The sequence below is a fragment of the Staurois parvus genome, unplaced genomic scaffold, assembly GCF_062004578.1.
Source record: "Staurois parvus isolate SC_StPar_1 unplaced genomic scaffold, SC_StPar_1.0 ptg000031l, whole genome shotgun sequence".
Classification (NCBI taxonomy): domain Eukaryota; kingdom Metazoa; phylum Chordata; class Amphibia; order Anura; family Ranidae; genus Staurois; species Staurois parvus.
Genome location: NW_028317827.1, coordinates 8,486,259 through 8,504,403, shown reverse-complemented (window position 1 = coordinate 8,504,403; position 18,145 = coordinate 8,486,259). Strand labels below are relative to the sequence as shown.

Sequence of the window (18,145 nt, the reverse complement as noted above, 5' to 3'; positions counted from 1 at the left end):
TTGATATAGAATATTTATGTTATGATTTAAATATTGCATTATTTTAAGGTGGAATGGTATATATCTTGTATGTTAACGCTAGACGCATTTAGGCACATTTACGTGTTTGTGCATTCATGCATTAAATATTCTGGCCAATATAATACATTAACACCAAGCATGCAAACATGCATAAACGCTCGTGAATGAGCATAAATTCGCTTGCAAAGAGTTGCTTTTACTATGTTTTTTAAGCAGAATACTCCTGTCAAGAGAAAGGGTGTTTAGGGGTGCTTATCGTTCAATAATCATACACACCCAATAACGTTGCCCCAATAAAACCCAATCAACAATATTTGTCTTCAGAATTTATCAGGTCTTTGTAACAAGTGTGTTTGCCATTTTCTTTGTACTGCCTTCAAAATCTACAAGTGCACATCAGCGTGCACCAAGCTTATATTTACAGAAGTCCTTTATTGCTTTATATGTTTTATTTTGGTTCTGTACAAACAATATTGATGTCTGTTTGCTTGCGGTTTTATGTTTGTTTCTTTTGGTCTATGTTTTTTTTTTTTTCCTCATTCTATTTTGTTACAGCAGAAGATCAAAGCGATGAATTTCCTCGTAGTCACTGAAACATCACTGAAAGGTTAAAAGCGGATTTGTCTGACATTTTCAAACCTGTTTTTGATATTTGTTCAAGATTCATTAGAGGGAAATTCGTGTTTTTACTGGCTTTATCATAGTACACTTTCCAAATAAATCCGTTAGAATATCAGCCATTGATGTGACCAGTATATATCACAGATGCAGTTCTAATGTCAGTTTTAACCATTTAGAATCTATTTCTAAATCCAATTCTAAATCCAAGAACAAAAATGTAACTGTAATATTGCAGCTTTCTTCTCATTAGATGTGGTGGCTGCATTTGTTTTATTTTTTTCAGGCTTCTTTACTGGCTTAGGGTGACAATGCTTACTAATTGTACAGCAACTATAGATGTGTGCACAGGGTGTGCCGCGCGTGCCTGGGCACACCCTAATCACCCCAAGTGCATTACGCTTACACACTTCTCTTTCACTGTACCAGCAGAGAGATCAATGTGCCTGGGCAATATATATGTAGACACACACATGTGTGTTTGATCTGCAGGGTGCACACCCTAATGCAACAGGCTGCGCACACCTATGACCGCAACTATATAGAAACAGTGTTGCCACCCTAGGACAGAAAGTGGTTTAGGACTACAGAACATCTCCCCTATTTGTCATCTCCATAGCATAAGTGGGTAGGTGTTTAGTAGTCCACAAAAAAAAACTGGAAACAATGCTAAATGATAGTGTGCAGAGGCAGAGAGCATAAGAGGTTATCGGCTCACATTTCAAGCAGGATTAATAGATATTTTTGCATTTATTTAACAGATATAAAACAATGCATTCAATTGCACATTTAACAAACTATTGGGAAAAATAAGAGATGTTTATTATAAGTCCCATAGTTATCTTGCCCCTCCTCCCAGATCCTAGACTCCAAGAGCACTTTTTTTTTATTTCAGAGATGTACACGTTTTGCATTTTGTAATTATATTTCTAAATATAATAATATTATAATATATCTAATGCAACTTTACTTTACGCAGGCCCAGATATTTACTCCAGACTACATTTGTCAATGTCTTCTGACCTAAAGGATATCCCAAAATAAAATGATTACATTACTTGGAATGCTAAAGCTCGAAGTCAAAGTTTATCAAAGTAAAAACTTGAAATGACATCACGTATACTTGCATAAGCTTTTAATGTCCATGTAATAAGTGCATTTGTCATCTTAAGCATCCTATGAATTATTTGGAACATTGCTCTTGTCAATGGTGTCATCTCCTTAAACATTATATAACATTCTTTGGATGTCGGCCAGCCTGCACCCCTCCTCCATCAAAAACGCAATGACGGCACGTTGCTTCTGCTTGGAATCCATTATTTACCTGCAATGAAATAAAAGGAAGAAGAGATTCTATAAAGGAAGAGTTACTCTACCAACATCTGAAATTTGAACAACCTATGTAAATTAATGTAGCACCCTCCTAGGTAGGTGCTAGATTAGTTAAGTTTAGTGCTGGCTCACTGTGTTCAGTGGAGCTGTGTGTGTTTTTGGTTAGGTAAATGGTTAGGTAAATTTAGCGTGCCTCACTGTAACCAGTGTGGCTGTAATTAGTATGTTAGGCACATCTAGCTGTGCTCACTGTATTCAGTGCAGCTAATTAATTAGGTCAGTTCAGTGTTTTCAGCTGCTGCTAGTCTGATAGCTCCCTCTGTTTCCAAAGAGTGGTAGAATTCTCTGGAACATAGGTGTGGAGCTATTCGGATGGCAGTATGAATATTCCTGCAGCGCTGGCCAATCCCAGAGAGCAGGGTCCTGCAGACCTCTGGGTAATTGCATAAATACTCTGAGAGACTGGGTTTCTGGGTCTTTTTATGCAGAGGATCAGTCCAGACTGGAGGGCTTCTGCCCTCCAGGGAAATGCTGCCATGTGCTTGCTGTTTGTGAGGCCTCGGGTGAGCAACCTGGGGGGCCTGGATGCTGAAGCTACAGAAAGCTGACTGAAGGGCTGTCTGCTGAAGATCTGGTATCATTGGAGAAAGGTGTTGCTTTTAAGTTGGAAGGAGCAAACCATCTCTCTCTGGACTTTCTGTGAGTACAAACTGAGATCTTAGAGACTTTTTGGCTGCTACCATGCTTCTTGTGCTAGAGTCAGAGCTTGCTAAAGGGAATCGGCAGTTCTGAAGAGCTTAGTCTATCTAGTTCTCTGTGAAGGGTCACTACTCTTGTTGCTCTAACAGAAGCTTGTGTTTTGTTAACTGCTTCTATTACAAAGCCAAGTCCACCATTTGCTATATACAAGGACCTTTGCTTCAGCTCTGCATTCAACTGTTTCTACTGCAAGCTAAGTCCACAGTTTGCTATTTGCAAGGATTTCTGCTTTGGCTTTATAGAAATGAGATCACTGTCCTCAACTTGAACATAGTTTCTGTTTTTTTGGAGTAACCCACCCAATTCCCTCAATCCTGTTCAAGTTCTCCAAAAAAAACAAACAAAAAAAAAAAACAACACCCCTAGACTGGTTATTGAGGAAAAGAGTGACTGCGTTCGTGTACCTGGCTGTAGGGTAATCCATTGGGGAAGAACCTGAGCAAATTTTCAGCGGCTCCTTCGAATGTACCCATAACATTTTGATAACAATTAATGTTTTTTAACAAAAGAACATACATTTCACATTAATAATTCTTCTACCAAAGTTAGTGTGTGCTGTAAATTGCCTCCAGCATTGCTCCTCTTTGTTCTTGCTGGAGTATGCCATTTTGCTGAAGCCCAGAGCAGTCACTTGGAAATTCTCCCCCTCTCCTTGGTCTTAAAAACTATATATCACTTTCTTCAATTAAAATATGTTCATTTCCAGCCTTGATTATATGTCTTGGCAAAGATAGAGAGGAAGGCTGTCAAAAGTGTTTACAGTGCTGAAGTTCACAGATTTGCCAATGAAGAAGAAAGGAGGTTCTATCAGAGAGATAACATGAGACACTATCCTTGTAGCTTTACTCTTTTGTGACTTCCTGGCAGCAGAGTTTGTCCTTTCACCTCTCCTACTTTTCTTTTCTCTCTCCCTAATCTGTGTTCCCTCAACACATTCTATGTCATTCCTGTTGCTTTCTTCCCCCTAAATAAATCCCTCAAATCCCTCTTGTATTGAACTGTATTGTTACTGTATTGTCTCCCGTTATATTGTAATGCACTGAGCAAACTGTTGGCGCTATGTAAATCCTGTATAATATCATAATAATTCTCTAATAAATCTTAGCCCCTTCCCACTGCCGCCTCCTGGCCCCTTAAGAGGTTCTAAATGCCAGGAGGAAGAGGCTGTCATTCCAATCATGTGACTGATGTGACTTAACTACAAATGAGTGTGAACATTCCACTTTAAGTGGGAGGGAAGCTTTTGGCTCTAGATTCTGGAAGTGGGACAGGAAAAATGTATATACTAAAACTGCACATTATTTAACAAGAGTAGAGTATAAGTGGTTGTTTTTGTAATTCTATGCAGTTTTTTAGTCTCTCATAAGCTAATAATTCCCCTTTATGTGCTGTAGTTGCTTGGATGACATAACAGTCTCTTTTCATGACTCCAGGCAATCAGAATTCTGAAGAAATCTGGAGTTATGTGAAGCAGTTTGCAGCCACCGTGTCACTGGCTCTTATTAAATATCCAGACAGCAGAACACACCCAGACTAGACAGAAATTAATCAGACAGTTCATCCAAGTAGCAGTACTTTCAACTGGTGAAACACTGTCTAAAAAGGAAGCATTACAGCATCTTATGCTTTTAACGGTTCCTTGAAATGTCATCCGGTTATGCTGTGCAGTGTATCACAGACCTACATTTTATAACCTGGAAGAGGCTTAAGGGGAATTGGAGTTTATACTGCATTGGATTCAAACAATATGGAAATACCAGTGCTACACTGAATACATACAGAATATACAATATAAAGTATCTATATATATATATATATAAACTGTAAGGAACAGAAATTAACACCTTTCCTTTGGCTTCCATACTGCAGGTATTGATGTCATACTGCTTCTGAATACATCTTGGAAAATACTCAGTACCCAACATCTCATGAAAGGAGGCTGCAACACAGTGCAGGATCATGTTCTTGCAAGATTTGAAGTTCTCAACATTCCTCGGGATCTCTTTGGCAGGAAAATATAATTTTTTGCCTTCTTTACATGAGTGGGGCAAGGGGCAGTGAAAACAGGCAGTTGAGCTGCAGTTTCAAAATTCAAATTCGGCTGAAAATAAAGATAAACGCATTCAAGAGGTGGCAAAATTATCTACTAAATAAGTAGCAGTTGCTGCTCTACCACAGGCAGTACAAACTGCCACCGATCTAAATGTGCCTTTACTTTGGTGCCATAGGCAGAAGCCATGGATGAGTTGAATATATTACAACATTTTTTCTTACCGTTGGGGCGCTAATGTAATAAGTGTATATTGCATTTGAACTGAAAAGTTTGCTTTAACTACAGGCCAAAGACTCATCTGTAATGGATCCACGTGTATTGCACCACTTATTTAGTGTAAACTAACATCTGTTGTTCTAAATGATCTAAAACACAAGTACCATGCAGGTGCCATACCATGGCCATGCTTTCCTGCTAAGCGCTCTGGGAATACTGAAAACCAGGACACTCTGGTATGTACATTTTTATGAGCTTTTCTTGGACAACCTGGCTCCCATTCTAGAGTCTATTCATGTTTCATCTGCCTCCTCTGTCACTACATCACTGTAATGGGCCACTTAGTTTCTGGACATTTAGGCTAACTTTAGGTTTGCTTTAAGCTGCCCATAGATTGAAGAGGGCAGTCATTTGAACAGGGACAAGTTGACTACCCTGTTGGTATGCTATACATGAAGCTCTAAAATTGAAAGCTCACCTATATTGACTTGTTGTTATTATTATTATTATACAGGATTTATATAGCGCCAACAGTTTGCTCAGCGATTTACAATATAAAGGGAGACAATACAGCAACGAAACAGTTCAATACAAGAGGGATAGGAGGAAACTGCTCCTTGGAGCTTACAATCTAAGATACTTGTAAAGTGTATATGCCTAGAAAAGGGTAAGGGAGGAGCTGGGGGTAGAAATAGTAAACCAACAGAATCTACTTATATTTCTGCAAACCCATCAAGTAATAAAATCTCTTTGGCAAACTGGACTGTTTCCACTGCCCCCACCTTGCTTGCATCACACATTGGCACACTTCCACTCAGAAGCCTGTTTTTATAAATCTTCATTCCCACCAAGATGTTTGTAGGCAGGTGCAGGTTTTTCTCCATCCAGTAGGTGGCATGGTACCATCATACAGATGGAATAAAGTCTGTTAAGGGAAATGTTCCCTTGGGGATGCCATTGGTGTCTCAGAGGTAACAGCTGTCTGACTGGATACTGCAACATCTGTTGACCTTTGGTAGCCATCTTGGTGTAGGACGCTATGAAATAGGGTACCCTTGCCATTTGGGTGCTCCTGGAGCCAGTGGTAGGTTAGGAACAAAGACCCTACTAGTTAAGGAGAGTGAATAGCACAGGGAAAGGTTCCTGGTGATTAGGTTCAGTGCAGGGGCTTGGCTTCTGCAGAGTATACATTCTGGTATCCAGACCAGTGAAGTGGGACTCTTCTCAGCAGCAACTCAGTGCTATCCCAGCGTACCACATACTGCCATCCCTCCAGCAGAAGCTGTCCTCCCGTAACATAGGTCCAAGCCTGGTAGTGTACACTTACCATCTACTAAATTTACTGCAGTCAGTACCTACTAAAACTGTCTTTATCTCTTACTCATAACCTATCTACAATATATCAGATACTTACCACATTAATGGCTATTTGTGTAAGCTGTCCTGATTGGGTACCATTGGGTGTAGGCCCCATCCACAAGGTCCTCTGTGAAGTAGGCTTTCTTTACCCCCAACATACCTAAATTATAATCCATGTCAAGTGAAAAAAACATACTTCCTAAATTGTTTTAAACTAGACCTGTCACACGTTTGAGCAAATCAGACTGAAAAAGTGCATACTAAATGATTATCTTCAGTAAAAGAAAACATGTTAACATTCTGCCACCCAGGTAACACATATGGGCGGTGACAAAGAGGGTGGGATTTACAGCCCAGATGCTGCACATATGTGTACATGGACGGCCCAGGATTCTGTGCTGGGAGAACGCTCACTGCACACTAACAGCTCAGCACCAAGTTGTCAAAGACAGCTCTTGGTTTCTAGTCATAATCAGGAACTGACAGGCTCCTAATCATTTGACCAATGTGACAGCCAATCACGGTGATAATATGATCGGGAAGTTCATCCCGTCCTGATCCCACTTGAATGGATGCTGGGTGGGAAGGAGTTAAGAAGCTTGGTATATACAGAAATAACAGCAGCTGAAATTTTATACTTTGTCACGTTCCTACCATATTCCAAGACTCTCTACAGGTCATTGAAGCTGCCTGTCATTAGAAGAAGCAATAGGGGAAGGAGGAAGAGGTGGAACCAAGTTCAAGTTTTATAGGAAAAGATTTTCATATCACCCAATTTGCCTTTGTCTCTGGATCTACTTTTGTTGTTTTCTGGGTAACAGTATCTAATCGATGGTTTTACTTGTTGCACTCACCTCCTCTTTAACCTTTGCAATCTCATGAGAGCATTGATATAATTTCGTTACACAGCCCCTTTAATAATGCAGAGTGCCATTTGCACTCTACTAAGTTAAACCATTTCATATTGTCAAATCTTTACCGAATCATGTGCTGCTATAAAACCACTAAATAAACAAAAGCATAATAATATACCTTTTACAGAATTACTTTTTTTTCACTTCTTTAATTTATATTAATTTTTGCAGGTCCCCCAGCAGAAAGATTTGTGCCTCAAGTCGTGGTTTATTGATTACTCTGTGTCATTGTCAGTCTGGTTTTATGTTCTTTAACATCTGCTACACAGTAGACACAATTAAAAAAAAAAAAATAAAAGAAGCTGGCTTATTTGTATTCAGACTGCAATACAGATGGCTGCTTTGTAGTTGGAATCCAGTCTGAACTATTTTGCAGTTTTCTGCACGATTTTCCATGCCTAGTGCTTCTAGTCATTAGTCTGTCCCTTTCATTCATGGAAGACTTGTACCTATAGATTTAAATATTGATGTGTGATCATCAGTGGATTTTTATTGTATGTATATATTATTAATGTTAAGGTAATGTTTATGTCATGTTTAATTCATTTGCATTATGTAACATTCACTTTTAACTGTCACCAGACATGCACTGCAGTCTATTAAAGGATTCTGCATGAATGGTCAAATACCGGTGGAGTCCAAATGCTGAGGAGCTCCATTTTACTAATTCAACCAGCCCCAACAGTCCAGAAATTAGGCCAGATGCCTCCTGTACCTCTCATTTGAACTAATGATAAGTGGCCTAATAATCAAAAGTGAGGCACGGGGGATAAGGGGGGGCTAGAGCTATTCACATTAGACACTGATCAAGGTATACTAGTCCTAGGTTTCTTGGTATGTCACAATTCATTCAGGCACCTCTAGACACATTCCGTATATGTCTGGTAACACGTTAGAATGTAAAAAGTAATTTTGACTTTACTTGAAAAACACACAACTGTTGACCTCTCATATAGGGAGTCAGTATATTGCTTACCGTAGAACTTTAGCTAAGACCACGTTCTAGCTTTGGATAGAGTTTGGAATGGTTAGAACCTGTGTATGGTTTTTACACTCTACTGGGGAGATTTTCCTTACTGCCTGCCCCAGAGACATGACAGGAATATAGAAGAAACATGCTGTCCAGAGTAAGGAAAGTCATAAAAAGGTGTCCCTCCTGGAAGACTCACTCTTCCTCCTTGTTCCAGTGGCATCGGAAATGTATATTTTCCTTCTCTTTCAGTCCTAACCACCAGAACAGAAAATAAGAGTGAATCCCTTAAAAATGGACATAGGCAGCAATAAAACCTAACATTCTAACTGGTTCTCACTTTACTCAAAGCTAGTAAAGAATGATTTTCACCAGTTCCATGTGTTTTACAGGGACATTCTGTTAGACATTGTCCTCTGGGAAGTGTTAAAACCCAATTCACTCAAGTAAACTGGTAAATTGGCCCTAAAGCTTACTTACCAGTTTGCCATTGAGTCATTGAGGTGGTCTGCAGTGTCTTCCTCAAACAGGAAGCAGACACTCCAAGGAGAATTCTGCTGTTAAGGTCTCAGAGGGTTGATGAAGTGACAATTCTTAACCCTTCCAATATATATGGCCCAATAGGAAAGCTTCTTATTAGTTGCTGTACCTGTCACGATTGCGGTGTCAGACCCCAGACCTTCTCACCAAACTCGTGACCAAAGGACTAGCCAATCTAAAACCGCAATGTGACATGCATAACAATGCCACACCCAGCTGCACCCTGCAAAACGATTTCCCAGCTAATGGGCCACAATCTCTGTACCGGCAGCCTGGGCGATTGTTACTGGGTACGGTTAATTACGCAATTAACCTTTCACACTGCCACCACCTCCTTTTTGTACAGAGAAAGCGGAAACTCGGTGTTATCAGCTATAACACTATAATGATTGAGATAATTGTCTGTATAAAATGGTCATAACACAGGCCTGTTTTACAGAGGGTTAAGCAAACAGTAGCGTTCTCTTTAGAGGCAGGGATTCATAAATTGCAATACAGAGCTATAGAAACAGTTCAACACTTTCAAAAAGAAAGATTTATTACTAAAAGGTCAAACGGGTGCAATAAAAATATTTACAGAAAAAGGATGTAACTAAGATATATATATACATATACAAAGAACCTGTAAGGGACCGCCAGCGCTCCACTGAGTAGGCGTCCCCAGAGCACGGAGTCTAAGTCCCAGGGCACTTGTTCACCATGGCCCCTGATGGTGGGGATGGACTTGGAGCACCCTGAGACCAGGTCGTGGCTACTGGGTATACCCGTCAGTGGTAGTGGTATACGCCGGGGGCTCCCACGGAGGAGAGCCTGATATGAGGAGGTCTGAAGACCCCTCTGAGAGGGATGGATGGATGTCTGAGCAAGTGCGAAGTCAGGCAGGCCGGGTCGGTAACTAAGAGGACGGTGCGGTACAAGGCAGCGGGCAAAGAATAGTCGGGTCACACGCCAGGTCAGCAACAGCAGGTCAGATCCAATAGGGGGCATCCAGGAGAGAGGTCAGGCAAAGCAAGGGTCAGGACAGGAGAATATAGCAAGGTCAGGTACAATCCGGGTCAATAACTTACAAGGCACAGGTTCGCAGGTTCAGGAATACAGGGAAGACCAGAAGGCACTGAATGACAGCTCAGGGCCATTTAAATATCCCGCCCTGTGCTGTCATTGGTGCCACGCACGCACCCGCGATCTCCACTGCGCATGCGCAAACTCGATTGCCGCGGTCGGCCAGGTCCCAGTGCCCGCGTCCCTGCACAGGGCGGTGCACTGCGCCTGCGCTGAGCCCAGTGCTGCGGCAATCCCCGACAGAACCATAGCACAGCAAAGAGATATCAGGGAGAGGTGAAAGGGTTAAAGTACTTGCCAAAGTCCTGGGTTAGCAGATCCACGTTGCAGAGCAAAAGGGCACGGGTCTCTCCAGGTGGTATTGATGTTAAAATGGGAGACGTCTTCAACTCAACTAATCTTAGGCCTGACAGCCCAATTTGTAGTTCCCAGCAGGGGGTGTTGCTGATGTCAAAGGAACAATACCCCGTTTCGGAGGGAACGTCTGGGCGTAGGCCTAAACTAGAGCCAAAATCTTTCATAACTCATATTTTGGCCCATAACTTCCCATCTGCACAAGTGACATTCCACCCGCGGGTAGATTATTATGCAGACAAGTCTGAGGATTGATTAGATATGAATTATGTAATTCTATACTGAATGGTTCATGAGATCTATTTTTCTGCTTTCCTGTGTATGCGAGACGAGTCGAGTGACCCATCAAACTGTCTGGCTCCTCCTAGCCAATCTGACGGTATGTCTGGTTTTTATGCAAGTTTCTCATATTCCAAGATATGAGACATAAGGGAAAATGGATTTTGAGGAGTGTTATCTGATTCTGTCACCTACACTGCATTAGGTTCATTAGGTCAGAATCTCTTTCAACTCCTGAGAAAGCTTGCCTTATCTCCGAGGTGTGAAATGGCACAGGTTCTCCCAGACAGCCAGGCACCTAGCTCAGAGCTGCCTTGGCCTGCCAGTGACCCGCTACATCAACATTTTACAAAGATTCTACAAAAATATTTTAGTCAATTGTGCTTCTAACCCTGTAAAAAGTATGGGTAAGACATTGTTCCAGCATGACTGTGCCCCTTTGTACAAAGTCAGCATCATAAAGACATGATGTTTGGTGTGGAGGAACTTGAGTGGCCTACACAGAGCCCTGACCTCAACCCTACTAAACTGAAACAACCTCAAAAATGCTCCTTTGGCTGAGTAGATACAGAGTCTCACAGACACACTCCAAAATCTTGTTGAAAGAGTTCTCAACAGACTGGAAGTAGCAATAGCCACAAAGGGGGAACCAACTCCATAATAATGTCTGTGGTTTTGGAAAAGGATTTTCAACAACCTGCAGATAAAACCTGCAGATAAAGGTGGCAATATTTTGACCATGGATAATTCACGATATGTAAAAATGTGTAAGAAAATTCTCAATAACCTTAGCTGGTACATTACAACTTTCCTTCCACACTTGAAAAATTCCATAAAAAATATTATCAACTATGTGACAGTGCTTATTTGAAAAGCAGTATAACTAAATCCACATGGGAATATATTAGAACAAACTTTCCTATTACTCCAACATTTTATGCCCTCCCTAAGGTTCATAAAAATGTTAATGATCCTCCTGGTAGACCCTGTTATCTCAGGGAGGGGTGCCCTAACGGAAAATGCAAGCAGATTAGTGGACGAATATCTCAGGCCTCATGTAATAAGTTTACCTTTTGACATTCATGATATTATACACCTCTTTCAGATTTTCAAAAACCTGAAGATAAAGGGGGCAATATTGTGCTCATGGATAATTCACAATATGTAACAATGTGTAAGAAAATTCTCAATAACCTTAACTGTTATCGTCCTATTACAACTTCCCTTCCCCACTTGAAAAATTCCATAAAAAATATTATCAACTATGTGACAGTGCTTATTTGAAAAGCAGTATAACTAAATCCACATGGGAATATATTAGAACAAACTTTCCTATTACTCCAACATTTTATGCCCTCCCTAAGGTTCATAAAAATGTTAACGATCCTCGTGGTAGACCCTGTTATCTCAGGGAGGGGTGCCCTGACGGAAAATGCAAACAGATTAGGGGACGAATATCTCAGGCCTCATGTAATAAGTTTACCTTCTGACATTCATGATACCATACACCTCTTTCAGATCATCAATGGGTTACATATTTCTGAAAATGCAATATTAGTTACGGGGGATGTTGAAGCTCTTTACAGCTCCATCCCCCATGAAAGACACCTGGCAGCCATCAAACATATTCTGACCCAGCGAGGCCAACAGGACTGCATGTATAATGTTTTGATCGAGTCCAATTTGAATTTCATCCTTCATCATAATGTTTTTTCATTTTGCGGTTCCCACTACCTCCAGGTACAGGGCGTAGAGATGGGGACATGTTGTGCCCTATCCTACCCCAATCTTTACCTGGGTGAGTGGGAACGAATGTTCATGACTGATGAATCCTTGTCGATGTATACTGACCATATTTCATTGTGGTAAAGATATATCGACAATGTTTTTATCGTCTGGGATGGCCCCCAAGACCTACTCCTAAAATGTATAGACAGGATGAACAGAAATTACTTCAATCTTACATATAACATGACATGTGATAGAAAATTAGTCACATTCTTGGATGTAGAGATCTATAGAAGAAAAGATGGAGCCCTTTGCTGCAACTTTTACCACAAACCCACTGCTGGGAATGTTATTCTCTATGCCTCTAGCTTCAACCCAAAGACCCTCATCAACTCTATACCCTATGGGCAATACTTCAAAGTCAGACGGAATTGTTCCGATGACTCTTCTTTTATTATTGAAACCAAAAAACTCCAACAAAGATTATTGGAGAGAGGTTTTTCCCATACCGCCTTGACAAAAGCATACAAACGAGCAATAATGAAAAACAGAAATCAACTCCTATACAAAACAAGGACAGATACAAATCCATTAAGAATCATCACAAGGTTTTCCAACCAACACCAACAAGTTAAAATAATCATAAAAAAGTACTGGCACATGCTCACCATGGACTCCATCGTAAGTAAATTTGTTCAGAAAACCCATTATTCACATTTAGGTGAACTACTTCCATTAGAGATTGCACAGTCCAGAGTGAATATAGGGGAGAATCACATGGGGACCCTGGTAACCATAAAGGTACTTTCATTTGTGAGTCTTGTAAATATTGCAAATTTATGTGCACTGACAAAAAATATTTTACTACCTAAAGGCTTATTGTATCATCCTAAACATTATGCTAATTGAAATAGAACTTTTGATTTTATATATCTGTTATAATTAGAGATGAGCGAATCGAAGTAGGCGAAGTGGAATTCGTTTCGAATATTAGGAAAATTTCGATTCGCGTCGAATCCGAAAATAAGCAGACTTCGGATGCGCGAATTGAAATTTTTCCTAAAATGGCGGCGACATGTGCGGCGACGGAGCGGGGATGTCTGGGAAGGCGCGCAGACAAGGCGCGCTGACCCATAATGCATTCATTCATGACATGTGATCGCATTAGCCAATCAGCAGCCAGCCAGCCAGCACAGTGTAATGGTCGAGCTATAAATGGCGGCCATTTTAGAATTCTCCATTTGCCTCCAGTCATTCAACAGAGGCAGACCTGGCTGTATTCAGGGAGAGAGTTAGGGACAGAGAAACGTTACTTAGGGCCACAGAAACATTACTTAGGGCCACAGAAACGTTACTTAGGGCCACAGAAACGTTACTTAGGGCCACAGAATCGTTAGTTAGGGCCACAGAAACGTTACTTAGGGACACAGAATTGTTACTCAGGGACAGACAGAATTGTTACTGAGGGATACAGAATTGTTACTGAGGGCCACAGAATCGTTACTTAGGGCCACAGAAACGTTACTTAGGGCCACAGAATTGTTACTTAGGGACAGACACAGAATTGTTACTGAGGGACACAGATTTGTTACTGAGGGCCACAGAATCGTTACGTAGGGCCACAGAAACGTTACTTAGGGCCACAGAAACGTTACTTAGGGCCACAGAATTGTTACTTAGGGACAGACACAGAATTGTTATTGAGGGACACAGAATTGTTACTGAGGGCCACAGAACCGTTACTTAGGGCCACAGAAACGTTACTTAGGGCCACAGAATTGTTACTTAGGGACAGACACAGAATTGTTACTGAGGGACACAGATTTGTTACTGAGGGCCACAGAAACGTTACTTAGGGCCACAGAAACGTTACTTAGGGCCACAGAATCATTAGTTAGGGCCACAGAAACGTTACTTAGGGACACAGAATTGTTACTCAGGGACAGACACAGAATTGTTACTGAGGGATACAGAATTGTTACTGAGGGACACAGAATTGTTACTGAGGGCCACAGAACCATTACTTAGGGCCACAGAAACGTTACCTAGGGCCACAGAATTGTTACTTAGGGACAGACACAGAATTGTTACTGAGGGACACAGATTTGTTACTGAGGGCCACAGAAACGTTACTTAGGGCCACAGAAACGTTACTTAGGGCCACAGAATCGTTACTTAGGGCCACAGAACCGTTACTTAGGGCCACAGAAACGTTACTTAGGGCCACAGAATTGTTACTTAGGGACAGACACAGAATTGTTACTGAGGGACACAGATTTGTTACTGAGGGCCACAGAAACGTTACTTAGGGCCACAGAAACGTTACTTAGGGCCACAGAATCGTTACTTAGGGCCACAGAAACGTTACTTAGGGCCACAGAATTGTTACTTAGGGACAGACACAGAATTGTTATTGAGGGACACAGAATTGTTACTGAGGGCCACAGAACCGTTACTTAGGGCCACAGAAACGTTACTTAGGGCCACAGAATTGTTACTTAGGGACAGACACAGAATTGTTACTGAGGGACACAGATTTGTTACTGAGGGCCACAGAAACGTTACTTAGGCCCACAGAAACGTTACTTAGGGCCACAGAATCGTTACGTAGGGCCACAGAAACGTTACTTAGGGACACAGAATTGTTACTCAGGGACAGACACAGAATTGTTACTGAGGGATACAGAATTGTTACTGAGGGCCACAGAATCGTTACTTAGGGCCACAGAAACGTTACTTAGGGCCACAGAAATGTTACTTAGGGCCACAGAATTGTTACTTAGGGACAGACACAGAATTGTTATTGAGGGACACAGAATTGTTACTGAGGGCCACAGAACCGTTACTTAGGGCCACAGAAACGTTACTTAGGGCCACAGAATTGTTACTTAGGGACAGACACAGAATTGTTACTGAGGGACACAGATTTGTTACTGAGGGCCACAGAAACGTTACTTAGGGCCACAGAAACGTTACTTAGGGCCACAGAATCGTTACTTAGGGCCACAGAAACGTTACTTAGGGCCACAGAAACGTTACTTAGGGCCACAGAATTGTTACTTAGGGACAGACACAGAATTGTTACTGAGGGACACAGATTTGTTACTGAGGGCCACAGAAACGTTACTTAGGGCCACAGAAACGTTACTTAGGGCCACAGAATCGTTACTTAGGGCCACAGAAACGTTACTTAGGGCCACAGAATTGTTACTTAGGGACAGACACAGAATTGTTATTGAGGGACACAGAATTGTTACTGAGGGCCACAGAACCGTTACTTAGGGCCACAGAAACGTTACTTAGGGCCACAGAATTGTTACTTAGGGACAGACACAGAATTGTTACTGAGGGACACAGATTTGTTACTGAGGGCCACAGAAACGCTACTTAGGGCCACAGAAACGTTACTTAGGGCCACAGAATCGTTACTTAGGGCCACAGAAACATTACTTAGGGCCACAGAATTGTTACTTAGGGACAGACACAGAATTGTTACTGAGGGCCACAGAATTGTTACTGAGGGCCACAGAACCGTTACTTAGGGCCACAGAAACGTTACTTAGGGCCACAGAAACGTTACTTAGGGCTACAGAAACGTTACTTAGGGCCACAGAATCGTTACTTAGGGCCACAGAATCGTTACTTAGGGACACAGAAACGTTACTTAAGGCCACAGAAACTTTACTTAGGGCCACAGAATTGTTACTTAGGGACAGACACAGAATTGTTACTGAGGGACACAGAATTGTTACTGAGGGACACAGAATTGTTACTGAGGGCCACAGAACTGTTACTTAGGGCCACAGAAACGTTACTCAGGGACACAGAATTGTTACTCAGGGACAGACACAGAATTGTTACTCAGGGACAGACACAGAATTGTTACTCAGGGACACAGAATTGTTACTGAGGGACACAGAATTGTTACTCAGGGACACAGAATTGTTACTCAGGGACAGACACAGAATTGTTACTGAGGGACACAGAATTGTTACTGAGAGACACAGAATTGTTACTGAGGGCCACAGAACTGTTACTTAGGGCCACAGAAACGTTACTCAGGGACACAGAATTGTTACTCAGGGACAGACACAGAATTGTTACTCAGGGACACAGAATCGTTTAATTAAAGAGTATGTCAGACAACATGCAGAGGAGTGGCAGAGGAGGCAATGTTTTAGGAGCGAGCAGACGTGGCAGCAGAGGAAGGGGTTGAGGCAGCACTATTCGCAGCCAGAGGCCAGTGCTCCCGGTGTCATCCAGTACAGTGAGGAAGAGCTAACAGAGGGCGGTCAGGAACAGGGGGAGACATCCGCCTCTTCAGCAGCCAGGCGAAGAAGTAGTGGCGAGGAGAGTGGCTCGGTAGCCGGTCTAGAGACAGGTCTGTCTCCTGACCCACACGCAGCCGAGGGGGCTAGTAGTGAGGCGGAGACCCTAATTGATGATGATGAGGCTGATCGCACTTGGCAGCCTCGTCGTCATCAGGCTATTGCTTCCGCATCATCAGGAGAAGAGGGTGGCAGCTTGGCAGCGAGCAAAACAGTCGGTGGGTTGTCTCCATCGCCACACTCTGCCATGTGCCACTTTCAGGTCTCCTCACACACTGCTGGTGTTTTCAATTTTTTGACATAGGGTGCTGGCAGATTACGGGCCTCCCAAAGCTGCTGCCAGGCCCCTAATCTGCCATGGGCCCCTATACCGCCTCCTCATGCTGCTGCCAGGTCCAGAGTGTCTCATGGGTCCCTGTACGGCCTCCCATTGCTGCTGTCTCCATCGCCACACTCTGCCATGTGCCACTTTCAGGTCTCCTCACACACTGCTGGTGTGTTCAATTTTTTGACATAGGGTGCTGGCAGATTACGGGCCTCCCATAGCTGCTGCCAGGCCCCTAATCTGCCATGGGCCCCTATACCGCCTCCTCATGCTGCTGCCAGGTCCAGAGTGTCTCATGCCATGTGCCACTTTCAGGTCTCCTCACACTGCTGGTGTGTTCAATTTTTTGACATAGGGTGCTGGCAGATTACGGGCCTCCCATAGCTGCTGCCAGGCCCCTAATCTGCCATGGGCCCCTATACCGCCTCCTCATGCTGCTGCCAAGTCCAGAGTCTCTCATGGGTCCCTGTACGGCCTCCCATTGCTGCTGTCTCCATCGCCACACTCTGCCATGTGCCACTTTCAGGTCTCCTCACACACTGCTGGTGTGTTCAATTTTTTGACATAGGGTGCTGGCAGATTACGGGCCTCCCATAGCTGCTGCCAGGCCCCTAATCTGCCATGGGCCCCTATACCGCCTCCTCATGCTGCTGCCAGGTCCAGAGTGTCTCATGGGTCCCTGTACGGCCTCCCATTGCTGCTGTCTCCATCGCCACACTCTGCCATGTGCCACTTTCAGGTCTCCTCACACACTGCTGGTGTGTTCAATTTTTTGACATAGGGTGCTGGCAGATTACGGGCCTCCCATAGCTGCTGCCAGGCCCCTAATCTGCCATGGGCCCCTATACCGCCTCCTCATGCTGCTGCCAGGTCCACAGTGTCTCATGCCATGTGCCACTTTCAGGTCTCCTCACACTGCTGGTGTGTTCAATTATTTGTCATAGGGTGCTGGCAGATTACGGGCCTCCCATAGCTGCTGCCAGGCCCCTAATCTGTCATGGGCCCCTGTACCGCCTCCTCATGCTGCTGCCAGGTCCAGAGTGTGTCATGGGTCCCTGTACGGCCTCCCATTGCTGCTGTCTCCATCGCCACACTCTGCCATGTGCCACTTTCAGGTCTCCTCACACTGCTGGTGGTTTCCATTTTTGTCATAGGGTGCTGTATGGCCTCCCATTGCTGCTGCCTCCACCGCCACACTGTGGCTCCACACTCTGGTTTTGGCCCCGTGACTGCCCAAATGAGTGAAGTGTGCGGTGATTCTAAGATCGACGGCACTCATCTGCATGT

General features: G+C 43.1%; 1 long non-coding RNA gene across 1 annotated transcript in view; it reads right to left on the bottom strand.

The window, feature by feature from the left end:
- Positions 1–1,370: 1,370 nt before the first annotated feature.
- LOC149470797 (uncharacterized) overlaps positions 1,371–18,145 on the bottom strand; it is a 166,244-nt gene continuing 149,469 nt past the window's right edge. Inside the window, exon 2 of the long non-coding RNA XR_016307920.1 lies at positions 1,371–1,963. This is a non-coding gene — a long non-coding RNA (uncharacterized LOC149470797). The remainder of the gene's footprint in view (positions 1,964–18,145) is intronic.